Source organism: Symphalangus syndactylus, chromosome 1 (genome assembly GCF_028878055.3).
Source record: "Symphalangus syndactylus isolate Jambi chromosome 1, NHGRI_mSymSyn1-v2.1_pri, whole genome shotgun sequence".
Classification (NCBI taxonomy): Eukaryota; Metazoa; Chordata; class Mammalia; order Primates; family Hylobatidae; genus Symphalangus; species Symphalangus syndactylus.
Window position 1 is genome coordinate 44483814 of NC_072423.2, and position 24526 is coordinate 44508339.

Here is a 24526-nt window from a genome sequence, read left to right on the forward strand (position 1 = left end):
CCACAATCTCTGAGGAGCAGGCCAAGCTCAGTATTGCCTTCTTCTCATCCTGTCACCAAAGCAATATGGAAGCCATATTGAAAGTCATGCCAGTGGTCCCATTGGAGCTTGAAAAGTCTCACTTTAAGTATTGATAGCTTCAGTCTAATCTCCTTATGCTTTTTTCTCTCCATCCACAACACACTTCACAAGGTGAATGAGTACTCACTTTCAGAAACAGAGCCCTGACCTGGTGTGGTGGCTCATGCCTGTAATCCCAGCACTTTGGGATGCTGAGGCAGGCGGATCACCTGAAGTCAGGAGTTTGAGACCAGCCTGGCCAACATGGTGAAACCCCATCTCTACTAAAAATACAAAAATTAGCTGGGCATAGTGGCACGCACCTGTAATCCCAGCTACTCAGGAGGCTGAGGCACGAGAATTGCTGGAACCTGGAAGGCAGAGGTTGCAGGGAGCCAAGATCGCACCACTGCACTCCAACCTAGGTGACAGGGTGAGACTCCATCTCAAAAAACAAAAACAAACAAACAAAAACAAAAATCTCAGAAACAGGGTGCTGCAGTTTGGCAAGGGTTTTAATTGGCAAGGAAAGCTTCAGTCATGTTCACTAGGTTAGATTAATTGAGGCATAAGAGAGTGTTAGTCATTTGGAAATTATTTATATTGCAAAGCAGCAAAGCCAAAGAATCTACATGACTGGGTGTCTGAAGGTCTGTTTTGACTCTGCCACCAACTAAGAACAAAAGGAAGAGGTTCACCACTCAGGGACATCACTTTCTCTGTATGTACACATTTTTCTGAGACAACTGGACAAAATGAAGACTTTTGACACTGAGTTTGTTCTTCAGGCTCATGTGGGAACCCGCCATATCCCAGGACAGTCATGCATGAGACAGGTAAAAATTCAGTATCATTCCTAATTCTGCCTCTCATTCTTCTGCAGCTTTGTGGTTCAACATTATTAACTGACATCAAAAAATCTAAACTAAAAGTGTTTATTTGATACACTGTATTAACCCAACCTTCGTCTTTTCTGGGATAGCAAAGTAAAGTCTATTTTACAAATAAGGATTTGTAAAATCATCAGTGGGCTGTCAAGCAGATAATGCTTCTGAAAAACACACAGACAAAATAAAACAAAACAGAACAGAACAACACTGCCTTCGGATATAACTGCTTTGTAGAGTCAGATCGTGCTTGATCAGTTATGGCTAAATCCTTGAACTACATGGGTGTCAGTTGCCTATTTGTAAAATAATTAGGCTAAAATTAATAATCTCTAAGGCTATTTCCAGATCTAAAAGTCCACATCAGCATCACTCTGTAAGATACTGTTTTTATCTTTCTATAATGTATCTTGCAAATTTTAACTTGGGAGTTTAGGAAAATACAGGATTAGTTGCCCCATTTCAGCCTTGGTTGGCCATCTGTTCATGGGAACTAGGGTCAGATACAGTGAACTTGAGCTTATATTCAGGAAATCTGAGGGTGTCTATAAGAATAGCATATCCAGTCTTTATCTTCTACAGGCAATCTGTTTCATTTGTTGTGTTTTTGTTAAAGGTATTAGACAATTATAATGGCAATGGCTATCACTTTGTGTTTCTGCTAAAGGTATTAGAGAATTATAATGGTAATGGCTATCACTAGAAGGCAAATTCCCTGAAGGCAAGGGACTTTTTTCTATTTTATTCTCTGCTCTTATTTTTTTTTTAAAAGCAGATTTATTGAAATACAATTGTTCTATTACTAAATTCAACAACTTAAAATATACAATTATTTTTAGTATATTCACAGAGTTGTAGACCTATCACAAGATCTTTAGTTGGGAAAATAAGAACGTTCTGGGTTTAAATAGTGGTGGTGTTTTCACAACATGGGTTCTGTACTTAATGCTACTGAATTGTTTAGAATGGTTACTGCAGCAAATTTTATGTTGTGTGTATTTTACCACAATATAAAATTCCAGAAAAAAATCTCACTGAAGTACTTTTTAACATCATTTGTGTTTTCATTCTGTAGCTCAAGTATTATCACTCTTTACTGACTTGATTCTTTAATAAGTTCTGGGACCCTTATAGAATAGTCATCTTTGAAATCACTTGGACAGTAGTTTTCCCCAGGCAATGAAATTAGAGATTTCCCCTTCTTCAGATTCATCTATATTTCCTAAAATAAGCATGCATAACTCTTTAGACAGAAAACAATTATAAACATTATTTTTTAAATATTAGGAATATATGTGATTAGAAATTTTGAGTGAAAAATTGCAAAGGGCTTTTTAGAATCTGAGGAAGAGAGAAACCTTTTGGAGATATTGCCTTCTCCTATGGCATTGCACCACATGCTTTTATGCTTATGGCTCATCTGTGAGATGTAACATTTTGCATTTATCCTGCCGTTCCTATAAAAACTGTGTTACTTGGTTTATAAAATTTCTATTGGTAAACATATTTCAGAAATATATCCATAGATACACCTATATATACATCTAAGAGATGTATAAAGTAAGAATAATAGAGTTAGAACAGCCTCCTTTTGCAACCTTTAATGAACTGATGTATGCAGTCATTGATCATCACTACCTGCTAAAAGAGAGGCAACCAGACAGTAAATGCTTAATAAGGAAAAACACAGCAACCTTTATCAAGTAGAATTGCTACAAATAAACCTACCTGTATCTGATTAAACCACTAGCACCAATGCTCAATTTACAGGAAAAGCAGAGACTATAGGAAGAAGTTAAGCAACACCATGGTGACACAATTATCAAAATCCAGACGGCAGAAAACTCTATAGGATAAATAAGCTGGTTCCTTCAACAATGGAAAGAATTAAAAATTTTCGGACTTGAGTCACACAAATTGTTACAAAAATATAGTACTTGTAAGAGAATTTGAAATTTGAATAATGGTTAGGTATTTGATGATATTAAATTATTATTTTTACTTGTGACTGCAACTGTAGTTCTTTTTTAAAGCATTATGTTTTGGAAATACACACTGAAATTGTTTCAAAGGCAATAATTTGACTTCTGGGACTTGCTTCAAAAATACTCAATGAGTATAAGTGAATGGAGGTATTGATTAAACAATATTTGTCATGATTGTATAATTTCTGAAGCTGGGTTGTGAGTGCATGGAGTTTTACTTTACTATTATTTCTACATCTGCATAAGATTGAAAAATTTCATGATACTTTAAAAATGTATTTTTCCAAATAAATGTAATGGTGAGAAGGAGTATTTGGAAGGTTTTGCTTGTTCATTAGTTTTCTAGCATTTAGTTTGTTTTTATTCTTTTGAGTTTGAAGAATATACAAGATATAATTCGCCAGAGTAAAATTTTCTATCTAGGTGCCTCCATTTACTACTGCCATATATATAAACTGAAGAGGGAATTTTTTCATGACCAGCCTTCTGGGAATCACAGAAATGTGATTGATCTGGAATACTCTCCACAGTCTACGGGCTGATGTCATGTGGCTCTCTCATAAATGGGAAGGAGCTGTGAAATGGCAGAAAATACTCGATTTTACAACTATTTTTGAAAATCTTTAATATTCGTTATTTTAAAAGTAGATTAGTATATCTGACATAAAGTCAGAATGTAAAATGAATCAGGTTGTGAGCAGAATTATGGTGTAATAAAAACATGCAGCAGAACTGGACAGTGAAATAGCTCTGAATTTCATTGAAATGTGTTGTATAATTGATCATGGATGTAAAGCACAGCATGTTTATGGATTCAGCAAGAGAGAATGTAGATTTTTTTTCCCCAGGACAAGCAGACATACTCTGGTACCTGTAGAAAACATAGAAATATATTGCAGCTGAAGAGATCATCACCATTATATTATAAAACATACGGTGCTGTGTAAAAAACACACACACACACACAAAAACCATCAAATCATTTTAAGTAACTATATTTGTGGTAATGTTGATGCTATTATTCTGAGGTTGATGCATGTATATTGTTAGACAAAATTAATAATTACATTGATATTATTAAGAACCAGGAGTTTTGGCATATAAGAAAAAAAGATACATATGTAAGATCAAAGAGATTACATTAAAAAAAAAAACAACCTTTTAATCCTAAATTTAAATCTGAAGTTTTTTATCAGGTGAATTTGTGATGTATTTTATCATATACATTTAAAAAGCACCAAAACCGGTAGCAATGACTTCTCCCTAGCAACCAGATGATGATCCGTAAGCATAATTTTCTACTAAAATAAACAAACAAAAAAGGGAAAAATAGGGAGGGAGCTTTACAGCTACAGAGGAGTGGAGAGATTAACAAATCTTCTTCTTACCTCCACAAGAAAAGGATAAAACTGGACATAATTGTCAAAAACAACCATCTTGGAACTCTAAAAACTGACTAAATGCAAAGAACAATTTGAGAAATATATATTTATGAAAAACTGCTAGTCCTTCAGCTACAAACAATAATGCCTGTAATCTTGTCTGGAGCCAATGTTCACCACCCATCCCAGCTTGGTCAATAATAATGACAGCATTGCTAGTGTGCAGCTGGCCAGGAAACCTATAACTTTGATGCCAGACCAGGTGGGCTCAATTTCAGGCATAGGACCAAAACCTACAACAGGCAGCATTGTCAGTAGAAAATAAATGGGTGACTGACAGGTCTACTAGCCTAAATTTGTGGTACTGGTTGGGGCAAACGGTAAACCAGGCATAAACTTAGTGGAGAGCTCTTAGAAATAAGAGAGCCATAGAAGAGATGAGAGAAGCTATTCACGAACACCTGGCTGACTAGGAAGCTATACATGTGTGTGAGGCAAAACCAAGGAAGTTTGAGTGTAAAGTGAAAGTCACAGAAGACTTGAAAACTGACAACTTTGTGCCCACACCCAAAGACCAGTCAGCAGAGGGAGGAAGAATTATGGGCACATGGAATTTGAGTATAGCCTATTCCAAATCACTGGATGACCACTAAGCTATGCAGACACTGGGGTGACCCCTAGGAAATCAGGCTAGATAACAAAAATAAAAAATCTTAGCATATATACAAATGGCCATATGCTACAGGGGAGATCAATTTCACAGTTAAAGTTCAAGTGAGTTACAAAAAAGAAAAAAGAAAAAGTAAAATCAGAACACAAAATTACTATATTACCTCATATGTCCAGTGTCCAACCAAATATTAGAGTATACAAAAAATACTGTGTGAAACCATATTTAGAGAAAGTATAGACCAGATTTAGAAAAAAAAAAAAACCACTGAATAGAACTAACTGTAAGTAGACTAAGAAGTAGGATTCTGCAGCAAAAATTTCATTATAGCTATTCTGAATATATTGCATAGAATTAAAAAAAATTTGAGGACAATGACTCAACAAATAAGGGATCTCAGTAAAGAAACAGAAAGCTAAAAAAATCCAAATGGAAATCTTTAAGTTGAAAAATGTAATAACAAAAATGAAAAAATTACTAGATGGATTTAATAGCAAATTTGTGATGGCAGAAAAAATCATCAATGATTTTGAAGAAAAAAATAGTAATTAATTTACCTTAAGATTAGAAAGAAAACAGTTACAGAAAAATAAGCAGAGACTCAGAGACTTGTCAGTAAATTGTACATATACTGAAGGGATTCGGAATGTGCCACCCCAAAATATTGCACTTTGGCATATTGATTGTTTTGAACTGAAGCCACTTGAGAAACAGCAAATGCAGGAGGGGCTTTCTGACCTCCTCCTTTCTACCTAAAAGCAGATCATAAAATTTCCCATTAAAAAGTTGTCTTCCCTTTAACACAGAGAAGAATATTCTACTCACTACACACTGGGAGTCAACATCAAAATGTATCTATAAAACCTACTAAAATAATTCTTATTTTCTATTATTTTCATGTATATATTTCATAATCAGTTTCCCACAATTTACCACCACAGAAGTTTAAATCCATTTTCCTTTGTCTTATCACTTCTTCACAAAATTATTATTCTTTTGGTAAATAGGTTTATAAGCTCTCAGTCCTAACTGCTTCTTCACATCTTTATTTTTTCTATGAAGGCTGCCAAATACATATAAAAACATTACATAAAATGCATATGCTTTTCTCCTGTTAATTTGTCTTATGTGTTTCATTTTCAGGCCAAATTCTCGGGCCTGGTCACAGAGCCTAGCAAGGCAAATGAAAGCATTATTTTCCTTTCCCATGATATAAACATACATGAAATGAGAGTCCCAGAAAGAGGAAAGAAAGAAAATGGCAGACAAGTATATTTGACGTGAACTTCTGTTTCCAGCTCTGATATCAAAAAATAATAGAAGTCATTACTTCCATCATTTCAATGAGAAAAAATTTGAACATACTGAAAAATAATGACTTTTCTTAGACCTGTTAGAGAACTGAAATCTAAAGGTAAACTGCCACACCGAATCTGGCAAGACAGCTTCATCCAAAGAGTTACAGCCAATACCTGCTGCCTTGGAGGAAGAGCCACTGGAGTAATGAACCGGTAGAAATATTTAAATGGTAATTTTGATTAATTGCTGGAGCCAGGAAACTAACTTGAGAGTGAGAATATCCTAAGGGTTGCAGTCTTAGGGATACACACATTCTTTTTTTTTTTTTAACCACTAGGAATCTGATTATACTTTCACAGTGTAGCAGCAACAAAAATTCCCTTGTAGCTTTGGCAAGAAGAGGGTAAAAGTACTATTGTGAAATACACCCAAAGTGCTCTCCATAACACAGGCCTATACTTTCAAGGGAGAAAGGCTACCAGAGTCTTATCTCTACTTGGGAGAAAACTATTTCCCTAACTACAGGCCTTTCTAGCCCTTGAGACTCACCTAAAGGTGGAAAATCTCAGTAAGTTATTTTCTAGATATCAACAAACTGATTCTAAAGTACATAAGGAAAAGCACAAGACCTAGAATCACCAGCACAGTACTAAAAAAGAAGATAATTAGAGAACTCACACTACTCAACTTCAAGGCTTACTATAAAGCTACAGTAATCAAGATAACACAGTATTCAAAAAAGAATAGACACATACATGGATGAAATAGAATAGAGAGCTCAGAAATAGACCCCCACAGATATCGTCAATTAATCTTTGACAAAGGAACAAAAGAAATTCAATGAAGAAAAGGTAGTCTTTCAACAAATAGTCCTGAAACAAGTACACATCCACATGAAAAAAAACATACATCTTTCAAAAAAAAAAACCTTACATCTTTCAAAAAAATTAATGAGAATGAGTAAATCTTAGACCTAAATATAAAACACGAAACTATAAAACTTACAGAAGAAAACATGACAGAAAATCTAGGAGACCTTGGTTTGGCAATGAGTTTTCAGATTCAACATCAAAAATATGATTGATGAAAGAAAAAAAATTGTTAAGTTGGATTTAATTAAAATTGAGAACTTCTGTTCCATGAAAGACACTGTTAAGAGAATAAGAAGAATTAAAAGACAAGTTATAAACTAGGATAAAATATTCACAAAACACTTATCTAATAAATGATTTGTATCCGACACAAAGAACTCTTAAAACTCTGCAATAACAAAACAAAAAACCCAGTTAAAAAAAAAAAAGATTCAAATAGACATCTCATACATAAATGACAAATAAGCACATGAAAAAGAAGCACAACACTATTTGTCACTAGGGAAATACAAATTAAAACAATAAAACAAAATAAAATAGTAAAACAAAATAAAATGTTACACTTATTAAAATGGCTAAAATCTGAAAATTCCTAAAACCAGTTAATGGCAAGGATGCAAAGCAAAAGAAACTCTTCCAGTTGCTGGTGGGAATGCAAAATGGTACAACTACTTTGGAAGCCAATTTGGCAGCCCTTACGAGGCTAACCATAGGCTTATCCTACAATCCAGCAATTTTACTCCTACGTATTCACTAGAATAATTTTAGGTGAACACATCCACACAAAAGCCTGCATGTGAATGTTTATAGCAACTTTATTTGTAATAGACAAAAACCAGAAGCAACCAAGATGTCCTCCAAAAGTTGTGTAGATAATAGAACTGTGGTTTATTCACACAATGAAATATTATTCAGTGATGAAAAGAAATGAGCTACCAAGCTATGAAAAGGCATGGATGAATTACAAATTGCATATTGCTTAGTGAAATATTTTGAAAAGAATCTAAAAAGATTATAATTTCAATTAGATGACATTCTAGGAAAGGAAAAACTATAGAAACAGTGAAAAGATCAGTATTTGTCAGGGGTCCAGAGAGATGAGAGGAGGGCCTGAATTAGGTGAAACACAGGGAATTTCTAGGGTGGTGAACTATTCCATATGATAGGTAACTGTTAACATATGGTACTATGCATTTGTCAAAACCCACTGAACTTTACACAAAGGAGTAGACCTTACTCTTTGGAGTAACCTTATTCATTAAGAGTAAACCTTAATGTATGCAACTTAAAAAATAATTCAGATGTTAGAGGAATCCCAGGATGGAATGTTGAATGTGATGAAACAATCTAACTATATTACAAATGTATGCATTTAATACAACCTCGAATAAAGCTGGGGAAAGGAGGCTGACCTGAGCAACTTTGGAAATTAGAGTAGTCTGCCAAACAATAGGCAAAAAGTCTAGAGAACTAATATATAGCATGTGGACTATAGGTGATAAAATCATATGGTATTTGGGATTCATGACAAATGAATAGATTTTAGTTACCTTACTAAGAATAAAAAAAGATAGTAAACATGTGAGATGATGAATTTATTAATTTGTTTCACTATAGTTAAATACTATAGTTAGATACTTTTTTCTATCTCTGTGTATCCCATAACCTCATGGTGTATCCTTTAAATATACACAATATTAATTTTAAAAAAGATGGCTGTTCATAAGCACTATACTCTACTTGAAAAAGAACACATACCTAATGGAGGTATGAACTAATGATTCTGATACATACATACTAGAATTGAACAATTAAGCAAATGAATTGTGGATGGTGGGAGCTAGGTTTCCTAATATTGTAATCAGAGTTTACAAATCAGCACATGGAAGAGGCTAGAATGATCCATGTGGTAATGGGTTAGAATTGGAGAGATCAGCACGGACTCGTGTTTATTTTAATATAGATACAGATGGTTACATATGGAAATATTTCCAGATATATATGTATACTCATGGGATAGTATACACATAAATATTTCCTTTCTCTGTTTAGCTGAGAGGGCCTAAAAACAATGACGCCAAAATAGCAACCAGCACTCTTAATGTCCAGGCATTGGTTTCGGATAGCATTCTCCAAAAAAGGGAAAACAGAGCTTCTCAGAGAAATGGCTGATTCTAGGACTGGGGCAGGAAATATGTAAGATGAACCTGGAGCAATTGCAGTGCCAGAAAATAAGAAAATGTTCTTACCAAATAAGAGCAACAACAACAAGAAAATAAACAGCAACGAAACTACAATTGTGGAATATTATCAAAGGGACACAGGAACAACTGAAAGAGCTTCGGATGGCCACAACTGGAAAAATTTCGGCCGGGCGCGGTGGCTCACGCCTGTAATCCCAGCACTTTGGGAGGCTGAGGCGGGTGGATCACGAGGTCAGGAGATCGAAACCATCCTGGCTAACACAGTGAAACCCCTTCTCTACTAAAAATACAAAAAATTAGCCGGGCTTGGTGGCGGGCGTCTGTAGTCCCAGCTGCTGGGAGGCTGAGGCAGGAGAATGGCGTGAACCTGGGAGGTGGAGCTTTCAGTGAGCCGAGATTGCGCCACTGCATTCCATCCAGGGCAACAGAGCAAGACTCTGTCTCAAAAAAAAAAAAAAAAAAAAAAAAAAAAAAAAAAAACTGGAAAAATTTGAGCGAGAAAACAATATCAAACTATAACCCAAAGTATAAAATAAATAAGTCCATACTGATGGAAAAAAACATTGAATACCTAAATAATTGCGGTAAAATAGACAAATTTTTCCTGCAGAATTCCAAGTAATTTCTATTGATACTCCTCCCTCAGGTTGTAGAGAATAACTTTACCTCTCCTCAAATATAGGATGTACCTAGTGACTTTGTTTTAAATAATATAATACAGAAAGGGAGGAAAAAAATAACTTTACAGTGAAGTCTGACAAACTTGTTAGCCATGTGATCAAGGTCAACACCAACAGTGATAAGTTATGTTGGTTGATATAATTTGATAAAATGGCGCTTTATTTCAATGATCTTTTTTCCAAAAACACATAATCTCAGTCTAATCATAAGAAAAACAGCAGACAAATCCCAATACAGGAACATTCTACAAAATACCTGTGCATTAACTCTGAAAGCTATCAAGATCATCAAAAACAAGGAAAGTCTAAGAAGGTGTCATTGCTAGGAAGAGCCTAAGGAGACATGGTGATTAAATGTAATGTGATATTCTGGAAAGAATCATGAAACAGAAAAAGAACATTAGGTAAAAACCACGAAAATCTGAAAAATGTACAGACTTCAATCAATAATGTCTCCATATAAGATCATTAATTGTAACAAATAATAATGTAAGATGTTAATAATAGGAAATATTGGGTATCAAGTATATAGGAATTCTCTGTAGTAATTTCACGATTCTCTGTAAATCTTAAACTGTTCTAAAAATAAAGTTTATTTGAACAAGAACATTTAAAGAAATAATCATTGAAGCTTCCTAATTTGTTTAAAAACATTAATCTACAGATCCAAGATAATGAAACCCAAATAGACTAAAAACAAAGAGATAAACACCTCAACACATCGTAGGCAAAGTGCAGTGAAACAAAGACAAAAGAAAATCTTGAAAGCAGCAAGACTCATTGTGCACAGGAATCACTGCTACTATTTAAAGTTGGCTTTGATCAGAAACAATAGAGGCAAAAAGGCAGTGGAAGGACATATGCAAAGTGCTGTCAACAAAGAATTATCTAACCAACAAGTCTATTCTTAAAAAAGGAAGGCAAAAATAAAACATTCCCAGATATACAAAGATTGAGAGAAATCATTGTTAACAGAACTGTATGACAAGAAACACTAAAGGAAGTCCTTCAGGCTGAAGGGAAATACCAGATGGCAATCTAAATTCACAGGAAGAAATGAAGAGTCACAAAAATGGTAAAAACATAGGTAAGTAAGAGTATATAAATATATTTTCTAATTTTTATAATAAAAAATAAAATTGTATAGGGCAATAAGAATAGTACTGTACTAGGGGTTTATAGCTTACAGGGAGATTGGATGAAATTGAGCTATTTTAGAATATAGCTGCTATATTTTTCTGGAATTAGGTCAGTATTTACTTGAAATAGATTGAGATAAATTGAGGTGTATACTGTAATTTCTAGTAACTACTAAGAAAAGAACTCCAAAAACTTTGTATGTTTTGTTTGCTTTTTGTTTTGCTTTGTTTTGTTTTGAGACAGGGTCTTTCTCTGTCATCCATGCCGGACTGCTGGAGTGCAAACACAGCTCAGTATGGCCTCAGCCTCCTGGGTTCAAGTGATCTTCTGCCTCAGCCTCCCCTGTAGCTGAGACTACAGGTGCACACCACCATCCCCAGATAACTTTTTGATTTTTTGTAGAGACAGGGTCTCACTTTGCTGCCCAGGCTGGTCTTCAACTCCTGGGCTCAAGTGATCCTCCCATCTCAGCCTATCAAAGTGCTGGGATTACAGGCATGAGCCACCATGCCTGGCCAAAAACATAGTCTTAAAAAAAATCAGCAGCTAGTAGATGTTTTTACCAAAGTGGGATCCCAAGAGTAAAAGAAATAAATCACAAGGAGAATTAGAAAATATCTTGAACTTATGTTCATGGGAATGACAGAGCTGGGAATAGTAGAGGCCAGGTGGCTGGCAGTACTTAATAATCATAAGCAAGGTGGTAAAAATTACCATAATAGGCAGCAAGGTTGGAATAGCAGCTAGGGCAGGGCTATTCACTGAAAATGATAAGAAAATATAGTATGCCTAGGAACAAGATGGACAACCATTAAGGCCATTGCTCAACAAAGCATAATGAGAAAAGATAAACAATGGATGAACAGAGCTGAGATTATCCACTTAATGGATTTGGCCAGTTTCCAGACCTAAGTCAATTCTCAGACTCAGAATCCACCAACTGAAGAAGAGGCCAGGTCTTGATAAAGAAGGACTCTGTAACACCACAGAAAGTAGGCACAATAGTGTTCTTCACAGACTTTTTGAAATGGGATTCATTGCTCTTTACTTAGATAAACATGCCCTGGAGAGAGATGAATAACTAGATTATTTCCAAGACAATTGTATATAGGATATGAAGTTAATGCTGAGAACCAGCTATCCACAGAAGTCCTTATGGTGCCCTGTTAGAGTATAGGTCTCCAGTAATAAATGCAGTATTGGCCCAGAGCTATCTCACAATGGGTTTGATAACTCCATAAGCCCACCTGGTAGTTGTTTCTTAGTTAAAAACCATATAACTAGAAGGGACATACATTGCAGTTAAGAAAACTCATATTGGCTCCTTGACATGAAAAGTAAAAGCTAATGTGTAGGAAAAGTCAAATGGAAAGCATCTAAAATTTGTCCCTTCAGTGAAGATAGTAATTTCTTCAAAACAGTATTGTATTCTGGGGAAGAAAAAAATGTGACTAGTGATACTTTCCAAGACAAAAAAAAAAAAATCAAGGGACCCTAAGATCATAACTGCCCACTGTATACTCCAAACTATTAGATGCATCAAATCATGAGATTGGGCAACTCCAGTAACAATAAATCAAAAAGTGGAAATGCTATATCAGAAGTTAGGTTTGAGCAAATCCATGGGGCTCATACCTATGGTCTTATGAGACATTCACTACGACCATTTAATGGAAAAGAAGTTCAACTTTGGTTCATGGATGAATCAGCTTGAAATACAGGTAGAAACCAAAAATAGACTGCTGCTTCATGACAGCCCCACTCAGGAGTGGCTTTGCAAGAAAAAGATTAGAAGTCCTCTCAATGGCAGAGATTTGGGTGAAGAAACTTGCCATTCACTTTGGGTAGAATGTGAAGTGATCCAAGGGAAGATGATACGTGTACTATGTGAGGTGGTAGATGACTTGCCTACCTGCTCAGAGGCCTTGAAGTTACAACATTGGAAAGCTAGTACAAGAATATCTTGGAAAGAGGCAAATGTTAGACTTAGGGTAGTGGATACAAATTGTGAGAATTTTGATATTGAATTTAATGCCCCAAATAAATCATCATTTGCAAAAGAGGTTCAAATAACCAAGTGGAGAAGATGCCTTTACCAGTATATGTCAGTTAGCCTCTCTCCTCAGACATCCAAGGACTTGTGCAATGGAATCAAGAATAAATTAACCACAACAGGTCAGGAAAATGGCAGATAGGAGGCAGGACTAAATTGCAGCTCCCACTTGGATGGACAGAGCAGCATATGGAGACTCACATTGTGAACTTTCTCTCCAAGAACTATCACAGGAACATACCAGGAAAGTCGAGTAAATCCACAGACCCTTTGAAGGAAGCATATTGCTTCTGAAGGCCCTGGGAGACAGTCCAAAAACTGTGAGTGCCCGAAGTGTAAAAGTGTGAAAGAGGGATCGTCCACCCCAAACACACACCCTCACTGAGGAACCTGAAGGTCCGAATCACAGAAGAATTTGATCTTACCTGGAGCTGAGACAATTTTGGATATCCGAGTGAAATACAGGGGTAGAAGCAGCAGCAGGATGAGCGGTGTGGTCTCTCTCAGATCCCAGGGAAGCCATTTCTGACTTTGTCTCACAGAGGTCCCTGGGAAGGGCTGCCAGATAAATGGAAAAGACTACAGGGAGAAGGAAACTTCCAGCTGAACTTCGTAACAATTTTGACCATGCGTGAAGTTTCCCACACAGAACTTAGGGGAGGAGGTGAACCTGGAGTGCAGATATAGCACTGAAGCCATGGCAGGTGGGGAGGTGCTGAACCTGAAAAGCCTGCTTACTTTCACAGCCAGGAGGCTGGCAGCCTGGGGCAAGTTCTCAGCCCTGCTCACTTGCTGCCTGGAAACAAACTTGGTGCTATTGAGGGGGCACATGGTGGAAGTGAGACTGGCCTCTGGGGTTGCGTGGGAGCTGGGTGAGGCCTATAACTGCCAGCTTTCCCCCACTTCCCTGGAGACCTGCATGACAGAGCAGAGGCAGTCGTAATCCCCCTGAAAACATAACTGCATTGGCCTGGGAATGACACTACCATCCCCAACAGCAGCTGCAGCAAGTTCCACCCAAAGAGGGTCTGAGCTCAGTCATGCCTAACCCTGCCGGCCATCTGATGGTCTTTCTTCACCCGCCCTGGTTGCTGAAGACAAAGGATATATTCTCTTGGGAGCTCTAGGGACCCGTCTACCACTTGATTCTCCTTATAACACCACAGCTGATACTGTCTTGTAAGTGCCACCTCCTGGCAGGAGGCCAATCAGCAAAAGACTAGTGCAATAAACAAAACTATTAATACAACTAAGGATCCTCACAGGGTTCATTTCACTCCCCTGCCGCCTCCACCAGAGGAGGTGCTGCTATCCATGGCTGAGAGACCTGAAGGTGGTTCACATCACAGGACTCTGTGCAGATACCTCCCAGTACTAGTCTGGAGCCCAATAGCTCTACTTGGTGGCTACATCCAGAAGATAAATGACAATCTCTGAAGTTTGGCTCTCAGGAAGCCACATCCCTAGGTAAAAAGGGAGAGCACTACATCAAGGGAACACATTGTGTGACAAAATAATCTGAACTGCAGCCCTTGAGCCCCAGATCTTCCTTCTGACATAGTCTACCCAAATGAGAAGGAATCAGAAAAATAATTCCGGTAATATAACAGAACAAAGTTCTTTAACACCCCCTAAAAAATCACACTAGCTCACCAGCAATGGATCCTAACCAAGAAGAAATCCCTGAATCTCCAGAAAAAGAATTCAGAAGGTCAGTTATTAAACTAATCAAGGATGCATCAGAGAAAGGTGAAGTACAACTTAATGATATCAAAAAAAAAGATACAAGATATGAAGGGAAAATCTTCAGTGACATAGATAGCATGAATAAAAAACAATCACAACTTCTGGAAATAAAGAACACACTTAGAGAAATGCAAAATGCACTGGAAAGTCTCAGCAATAAAATTATACAAGCAGAAGAAAGAACTTCAGAGCTCAAAGACAAAGTTTTCAAACTAACCCCATCCAATAAAGACAAAAAGAATCCAAAAAAATGTGCAAAGCCTCCAAGAAGTTTGGGATTTTATTAAATGACCAAACCTAAGAATAATTGGTGTTCCTGAGAAAGAAGAGAAACTTAGAAGTCTGGAAAACTTGTAAGTGCCACCTCCTGGCAGGAGGCCAATCAGCACAAATCCAGTATAATAAACAAAACTTTATTTGAGGAATAATCGAGAAGAGCATCCCTTACCTTGCTAGGGACTTAGACATCCAAATACAAGAATCTCAAAGAACACCTGGGAAATTTATTGCAAAAGGATCATCACTTAGGAAGATAGTCATCAGGTTATATAAAGTCAAGATGAAGGAAAGAATCTTAAGAGCTGTGAAGCAAAAGCACCAGGTAACCTATAAAGGAAAACCTATCAGATTAACAGCAGATTTCTCAGCAGAAACCCTACAAGCTAGAAAGGACTGGGGCCCTATCTTCTGCCTCCTTAAACAAAACAATGATCAGCCGAGAATTTTGTATCCTGTGAAACTACACTTCATAAATGAAGGGAAGATACAGTCTTTTTCAGACAAACAAACGCTGAGAGAATTTGACACTACCAAGTCAGCACTACAAGAACTCCCAAAAGGAGCTCTAAATCTTGAAACAAATCCTCAAAATACACCAAAATAGAACCTCCTGAAAGCATAGATGTCACAGGACCTATGAAACAAAAACACAATAAATTAAAAACAACAACAAGGTATTCAGGCAACAAACAGCATAATGAATAGAATAGTCCCTCACATCTCAATACTAACATGGAACGTAAAGGGCTTAAATGCTCCACTTAAAAGATACAGAATGGCAAAATGGATAAGAATTCACCAACCAAGTGTCTGCTATCTTCAAGAGACTCACCTAACACATTAAGACTCACATAAACTTAAGGTAAAGGGGTGAAAAAAGATATAACATGCAAATGGACACCAAAAGCAAGGAGGAATAGCTCTTCTTATACAAGACAACAAACTTTAAAGCAACAACAGTTAAAAAAGACAAAGAAAAACATCATGTAAACATCATGTAATGATAAAAGGACTTGTCCAATAGGAAAATATCACAATCCTAAATATATATGCACCTAACACTGGAGCTCCCAAATTTATTAAACAACTACTACTAGACCTAAGAAATAAGATAGACAACAACACAATAATAGTGGGGGACTTCAACTCTCCACTGACAGCAATAGACAGGTCATCAAGGCAGAAGGTCAACAAAGAAACAACAGATTTAAAGTATACCCAGAACAAATGGACTTAACAGAATATTGTACCCAACAACTGCAGAATATACTTTCTATTCATCAGCACACGGAACATTTTCCAAGACAGACCATATGATAGGCCACAAAACAAGTCTCAATAAATTTTTTTAAAATTTAAATTATATCAAGTACTTTCTTGACCACAGTAGAATAAAGTTGGAAATCAACTCCAAAAGGCATCAATCAAAACCATGTAAATACATGGAAAATAAATAACCTGTTCCTGAATGATTATTGGGCCCACAATGAAATCAAGATGGAATTTAAAAATTATTTGAACTGAACAATAATAGTGACACAATCTATCAAAACTTCTGGGATACAGCAAAGGTGGTGCTAAGAGGAAAGTTCATAGCCTGAAATGCCTGCGTTGAAAAGCCTAAAAAGCACAAATAGACAATCTCAGGTCACACCTCAAGGAACTAGAGAAACAAGAACAAACCAAATTTAACCCAGCAGAAGAAAAAAAATAACAAAGATCAGAGCAGAACTAAATAAAATTGAAACAAAAAAATACAAAAGATAAGTGAAAAAAGCTGCTTCTTTGAAAAGATAAATAAAATTGATAGATCATTAGTGAGATTAACCAAGAAAAAGGAGAAGATCCACATAAGCTCAATTAGAAACAAAATGGGAGATACTACAACCAATATCACAGAAAGACAAAAGATCATTCAAGGCTACTATGAACACCTTTAAGTATAAACTAGAAAACCTAGAGGAGATGGATAAATTTCTGGAATATACAATGCTCCTAGAGTAAACCAGGAAGAAGTAAAAACTCAGAACAGACCAAAAACAAGCAGCAAGATTGAAATGGTAATTTAAAAATTGCTAGCAAAAAAAAAAAAAAAAAGTCTAGGACCAAATGGATTCACAGCTAAATTCTATCAGACGTCCAAAGAATTGGTACCAATCCTATTTACACTATTCCACAAGATAGAGAAAGAGGTAACCCTCCCGACATCATTCTATGAAGCCAGTATCACCCTAATGCCAAAACCAGGAAAAGACGTAACAAAAAAAGAAAACTACAGACCAATATCCCTGATGACTATAGATGCAAAAATTCTTAACAAAATACTAGTTAACTGAATCCAACAGTATATCAAAAAGATAATCCACCATGATCAAGTGGGTTTCATACCAGGGACGCAGGGATAGTTTAACACATGCAAGTCAATAAATGTGATACAGCACATAAACAGAATTAAAAACAAAAGTGAAATGATCATCTCAATAGATGGAGAAAAACCATTTGATAAAATCCAGCATCCTTTATGATTAAAACCCTCAACAAAATCGGCATAGAAAGTACATACCTTAATGTAATAAAAGCCATCTATGACATGGGGAAAAGTTGAAAGCATTCCCCCTGAAAACTGGAACACGACAAGGATTCCCACTCTTACCACTTCTACTTCTGTTCACGTAGTACTAGAACCCCTAGCCAGAGCAATCAGACAAGAGAAAGAAATAAAGGGCATTCAGATCAGTAAAGAGAAAGTCAAACTGTCACTGTTGGCTGATGATATGAAAACCCTAAAGACTTCTCCAAAAAGCTCCTTGAACTGATAAATGAATTCAGCAAAGTTTCAGGATACAAAATTAATGTACATAAATTAGTAGCTCTGCTATACAACAACAGCGACCGAGCTGAGAATCAAATCAAGAACTCAACCCCTTTGACAATAGCTGCAAAATAAATAAATAAATAAAATACTTAGGATATACCTAACCAAAGAGGTGAAAGACCCCTACAAGGAAAACTACAAAACACTGCTGAAAGAAATCATAGATGACACAAACAAATGGAAACACATTCCATGCTCATGGATGGGTAGAATCAATATTGTGAAAATGACCATGCTGCCAAAAGCAATCTACAAGTTCAATGCAGTTCCCATCTGAATATCACCATTATTCTTCACAGAACTAGAAAAAAAAAATTCATATGGAACCAAAAAAGAGTCCATACAGCCAAAGCAAGACTAAACAAGAAGAACAAATCCAGAGGCATCACATTACCTGACTTCAAGCTATACTCTAAGGCCATAGTCACCAAAACAGCATGGTACTCGTATAAAATAGGCACATAGACCAATAGAGGAGAACCAAGAACCTAGAAATAAAGCCAATGCTTACAGCCAACTGATCTGTGACAAAGCAAACAAAACCATAAAGTGGGGAAAGTATACCCTATTTAACAAATGGTGCTGGGATAATTGCCAAGCCACATGTAGAAGAATGAAACTGGATCCCCATCTTGCACATTATGCAAACTTCAACTCAAGATGGAGCCATGACTTAAATCTCAGACATGAAACCAAAAATATTCTAGAAGATATCAGAAAAACCCTTCTAGTTATTGGCTTAGACAAAGACTTCACGACCAAGAACCCAAAGCAAACGCCACAAAAACAAAGATAAATAGATGAGACTTAAACTAAAACGCTTCTGCCCAGCAAAAGAAATAATCAGCAGAGTAAACAGACAACCCACTGAGTGAGAGAAAATCTTTGCAATCTATATATCTCACATAGGAAAAATATCCAGAATGTATAAGAAACTCAGATGAATCAGGAAAAAAAAGTCCCATCGAAAAGTGGAGGCTAAGGACATAAACAGAAAATTCTCAAAAGAAGATATACAAATGGCAAACAAACATATGAAAAAAATGCTCAACATCACTAATGATCAGGGAAATGCAAATCAAAACTGCAGTGAGATACCACCTTACTCCTGCAAGAATAGCCATAATCAAAATATCAAAAAATAATAGATGTTGGCGTGGATGTGGTAAAAAGGGAACACTTTTACACTGCTTGTCAGTGGGGCTATAAACTAGTACAACCACTATGGAAAACAGTGTGGAGATTCTATAAAGGACTAAAAGTAGAATTACCATTTGATCCAGCAACCCCACCACTGGGTATCTACCCAGAGGAAAAGAAGTCATTATGCAAAATAAGATACCTGCACATGCATGTTTATAGCAGCAGAATTCACAATTGCAAAAACATAGAACCAGCACAAATGCCCATCAATCAATTAGTGGATAAAGAAATTGTTGTATGTATGTGTATGTGTGTGTATGTGTATGCGTATATGTGTGTGTGTGTATATATATATATACAATGGAATACTACTCAGCCATAAAAAGGGATGAAAAAATGGCATTCACAGCAACCTGGATGGAACTGGAGACCATTATTCTAAGTGAAGTTAACTCAGAAGAGAAAAACCCAACATCATATGTTCTCACTCATAAGTGGGAGCTAAGCTATGAGTATACAAAGGCATAATAATGATACAGTGGACTTTGGGGACTCAGGAGAAAGGGTAGGAGGGGAATGAGGGATAAAAGACTACAATTTGGGTACAGCATATACTGCTTGGGTGATGGGTCCACCAAAATCTCAGAAATCACCACTGAATAACTTATTCATGTAACCAAACATCATCTGTAGAACAAAAAAACTATGGAAATAAAAAATAAAGAAAAGAAAATGAATGAATTAGCTAAAGTGGCAGACACAAGGGCCATGATGGCTCACAATATGATCTCAATAAGGCTGATCTAGTCACTAAAAATATCCAGTCTTTCAGCAATAGAGGCCAATGCTGATACTTCAGTATGATACCAAACCTCACGTAGAACAGAGTCGTGGTGGCACGTTCATTACACTGGATAAGCTACCTTGAAAATGAGAAGTTTTATTTTGGTTGACCTTGTTATATTCTAGCTCGGAGTCTACCTTTAATACACACAATGTCTCTACTAGCATTACTATCTGTATTCGATTTTGAAGACTGCCATAACAAACTGGTACAGAATGGGTGGCTTAAAACAACAGCAACCTATTTGTACAGGTTCTGATGTCCAGAAGTCTACAATTGGAGATGGGTTCCTAGACTCAATTCCATGTCCCTGAGGAAGAATACATTTCACTCCTCTCGTCTAGCTCCAAGTAGCTGCTACCCCATCTCTGCTTCTGTCTTTACATTGCCTTCGGCTCTATCTTCTTCCCTTCTATTTTCTTAAAAGGATTCTTGTCTATGGATTTAAAGCCTACCCTAGTCTAAGATGATGATTTTTGCCTGGTCACTTTGGGTTATTTGTGCTCTTCTAGGTATAAGGTTGTGTGATCATCAAAGGCATGAAAATATTGGTAAGTTTGAGTGGGACATAGTGTCAAACACCAGAGCTCGTTGACTTCTACCTCCCTAAACATTCTCTAGGATGAGGTCTTCTAATAGGTGCTAGGCACATTTGTTGGTGCTATGTTTATGCTAATTCTGACTAGCTAAAATTTGTTGGGAAAAATTGTAAAACCTTACACTGGTGCACCAAATTGTTTATAAAATTGCTAAAAACACAAATGTTCCTTCATCTCTCCTCATGTTTTTAGACATCCTTCTCATGCAAACGGGTCATTCCCATATTTTCAGAAACCCAGTAAACATTTATTGACTCACCACTTCCAAGGTTCCCCAGGGCCAGAGTGATCCCCTTCATATTTTCCAGAAAAACATAGCCACAGTGTCTCATTACAAGGGGATCTATACTCAGCTATTTGTATTTTAGTGTTCATTCATCTATATTCAATCTTTTTAGATTGTAAGCCCCTTATATTAGCTAGCACAATGCTGTGCACACAGCAGTTATTTGATACTAACTGGTTAAATAGATAAATGAAATACTAAATGAACAAATTAATACATGAAAATATTTATGTCCTGTCAAAGTAGAGGTGAATCATTTTTACTATAAATCAATGATGTTGTCAAATCATTGCTCCACAGACAGTACAGAACATAAATTCACTAAATTGATGTTCTACGTGAAGACTGCTTTCCAAATAAATGGGTCCAGACTCCCATTATGAGTACCTGGCTGTGGTGGTACCATGTTGTGCTTTCTGTAAAAAGCAATTGTTAGGAGGGCCAAAAAACAACTGCTGTGAAACCTGATGGGAGTTTAACTCTAAACAGTTTCCAGATTGTAAAGTGATTGCTTTTGGGTTTCTACTATTTCCCATTCTCATTACACTCTTTGTCACTAGAATGGATTTATGTGGTGCCATATTCTGCACACATTACAATGTTTGTCAAGATAATGAATAGTCTGAAAATTTGAATTTCCAGTACAGTCAATGAATTATGAAAGTATGTCTTAAAATATTTCCTCACTTTGTTCACTTACCCAACAGGCTCAGCTCTCCCTCCTCTCAAAAGCCTAACTGTTGCCAGGAAGAGGTCTGAGAGGTCAGCAAAACAAAGATGAGAATATTGAAAAGGTCAGCATAGCAAGGCCACTTCTTTAATTCACACCACATATTAGACATTAAAATTCTAGGTCCTCACTCTTACAACAAATGAGAATAAAAAATAGCATAAAATTAATCAGCAACACTTCTTAAAGTGACAAATGGCTATTAATTTCTTTGGTATTCATTACAATAACATTAATCATGAAAAACTCTTTGAATGTGAAAGTAGCCATTATGTGCAGTTCCATAGGAATTTGGTGGTAATTTAGCATTCATTAATGTCCATTTACAATGAAGTGTTACTATATTAATCTACTTTTCTGTGACAAAACCTGTAATAGGCAAAAGACATGTCTGTTCCCTCTGTAGACTTTCCATTTCAATTGTGTAGCCAACTTATGTCTTCAGTTAAGACTAAAATTTTAAGTGGTCTCCTGATTATTGTGGCTAGTCTTTGAGTCCAAGGTTCAAAGAACGTGAAAAATCAAGATTATTATGGGTATCAAGGAGCATAATACAGTTTTTAAAACTTATGTCATTGTTTAAGATGAGTTTTTGCATTAGCTTACAGGTTACTCTAGCCGACTCAGTGAAAATGAATGTAGGATTCAGTCTTTCTAGAGGTAAGTAGCTTGATACTATTCCATGCCTCAAACCCTACCCCTACTCCTGGCTTGTTGTCTTGTTGCAAGTGATTAAAATGAATAGATAATATCCATTCTGGTTACAAAGAGTGCAATGTTAGTGGAAAATATTAGAAACCCAAAGCAATGACTATTGTCTGGTAAAAACAAAGAACTCTCTACTGGAATAACAGTCAACTTTTTAACAACACCAGTAACATTATCACCGACACTTACTCTATTCTAGGCATTACTGCAAGAAATTAACATGCATTAGTTAATTTAATTAATTAACAACTCTAGAAAAATAGCACTATTATTAGCTCTATATATAGATTAGGAGAGGAACACAGGACAGGAAGCCAGCAATTGGCTGAGCTAAAATTGAAACCTGCCAGTCTGGCTCCAGAATCTACCTTCTGAGGAATTACACTTTGCTGCCTCTTATATTGCCAGATAGGCTATTTGCAAGAATATTGAGTAAGATGGTAAGCAAAATAACAGGACTAGCATGCACACACACGTGCACACACACACACACAAACACACACACACATATACCCTTCAATTTCCTAAGGATTGAGGGAAAAGAAGAAATTTGTCCCTGTAAATGAGAGCTTTCCAAAACATGAATGCTGCAACAGGTTCCAGGAGATATTGATGCCTTTGGCCCTGGGGCAGCCAGATGGGGTCTAGGGTAGCCAAAGCCAGGTCAGTTGCAACCCCAATCTGCCTCTTTCAGGCTCCTTGGAGCATTTTGGAGAGAAGCCGGGTCTGAGGTTCTACATACCTCCAGGCCACTGACAAGATGAGTGATGTCTGTCATTGTTGCTGTGTCCCCAGTTAGGCTGAATGCAGACAGGGAGGTGCTGCACTACTTGGCATTACACCTCAGAAGCCAACTGCAAAGCACGGCCTTGCTGTGGAAATGGAGGGAAGAGCCAACAACACTTCTAGAAAATGTCATGTTGTGAGTGGTCAAGGAGTGCTATCCAGACCAAGGTGTGGCCATTTGGGAGTGGTGGTAGGGGCGTGAGGGGATACGACAGGCCAGGCACAAGTGCCTAGTATGCTAAGTGCCAGCAGCACCCTGACTCCCTGCCTTCATAGATGTCAAAACTTCTATCAATCTGCAGCCAATGTGCCCTTTTAATAGAATCCAAACTATCTGAAGTGTGACAGCTCTAACAATGCATGCGCATTCTACAAATTAGAACTCCATCATTATTTCTAAATACTTGATATGAAAAAGTCCAATTAGATTTGAATCTTTTCACATTATCACAGGAAATTTTAGTCCATGAAAGAAAAGGAAGGGCTGTTAGATCCTTCAACGTAATGTCAACTCTTGTAAATTGTAAAATAATCACAAAAAACATTTTTTTTTGTAAAACCATTGTGGAATAAAATTTCTTTGTCTACAAAGACAATGAAGAATTTGAAGACATCATTAAAAGCTCTTTTCAGAAATCATATGTAATCATTTCAAGCATTAACCTTCACATTAAAAAGGTATATTCATGGAAGAAATCCCAGTTTTTATAATAAAATAAATAGAATTTCATCTGAAATTTTGTAAATATGTAATACTATGTTCTTTCATTTTTTGTATTTACTGTTCTTATATAATATAAAGAAAAGGTAATGACCATTTTAGCCTAGCCCTGTAAGAATTTCCTAAATCCCCTCAGCATATCTCAGAATGCCATACAAATATTCTCATGCTTTTCCCGGGGTTTGTGGAAGAGAAGACACAGCAGGAGCTTGCAAAATCACCCAAGGAAGAACAGAAAGCTTTAAAGTCCACCTGCCTTTCTAAAGGTTTTAAAATATTTATCATGCCCATGAAGACATTTTTAAAGTGACAACTTCTCACCAGATTAAAAGGTAAATTCAGCTGAGCAGAGGGAATCAGGTTTTGAACCTGACAGGCCAGGTAGGCTGCCTGGAGCCTGACAAAACCTCTCTTTGAAGATCCTTGCAATGCACATGCAAGTATCTGGCAATTATACTGGGGAAGAGGCATTTGTTTTATTCCAACTATATAATCCTTGCCTTCCTAGAATTTTGCTACACATCTACAGCATCTACCACCCTGGTTATCCCTTTAGAAAAAAAAAAAAAAAAAGGAA

The 24526-nt window shown here is 36.6% G+C and overlaps 1 protein-coding gene and 1 long non-coding RNA gene across 5 annotated transcripts in view; one reads left to right on the forward strand and one right to left on the reverse strand.

The window, feature by feature from the left end:
• The window catches only part of PIK3C3 (phosphatidylinositol 3-kinase catalytic subunit type 3), a 763308-nt gene that overhangs the window by 485791 nt on the left and 252991 nt on the right, over positions 1-24526 (reverse strand). The window lies entirely within an intron of this gene.
• On the forward strand, positions 564-9526 carry LOC134737504 (uncharacterized). Its single transcript, XR_010122503.1, has 2 exons — positions 564-896; positions 2718-9526. It is a non-coding gene; the product is annotated as an uncharacterized lncRNA (long non-coding RNA).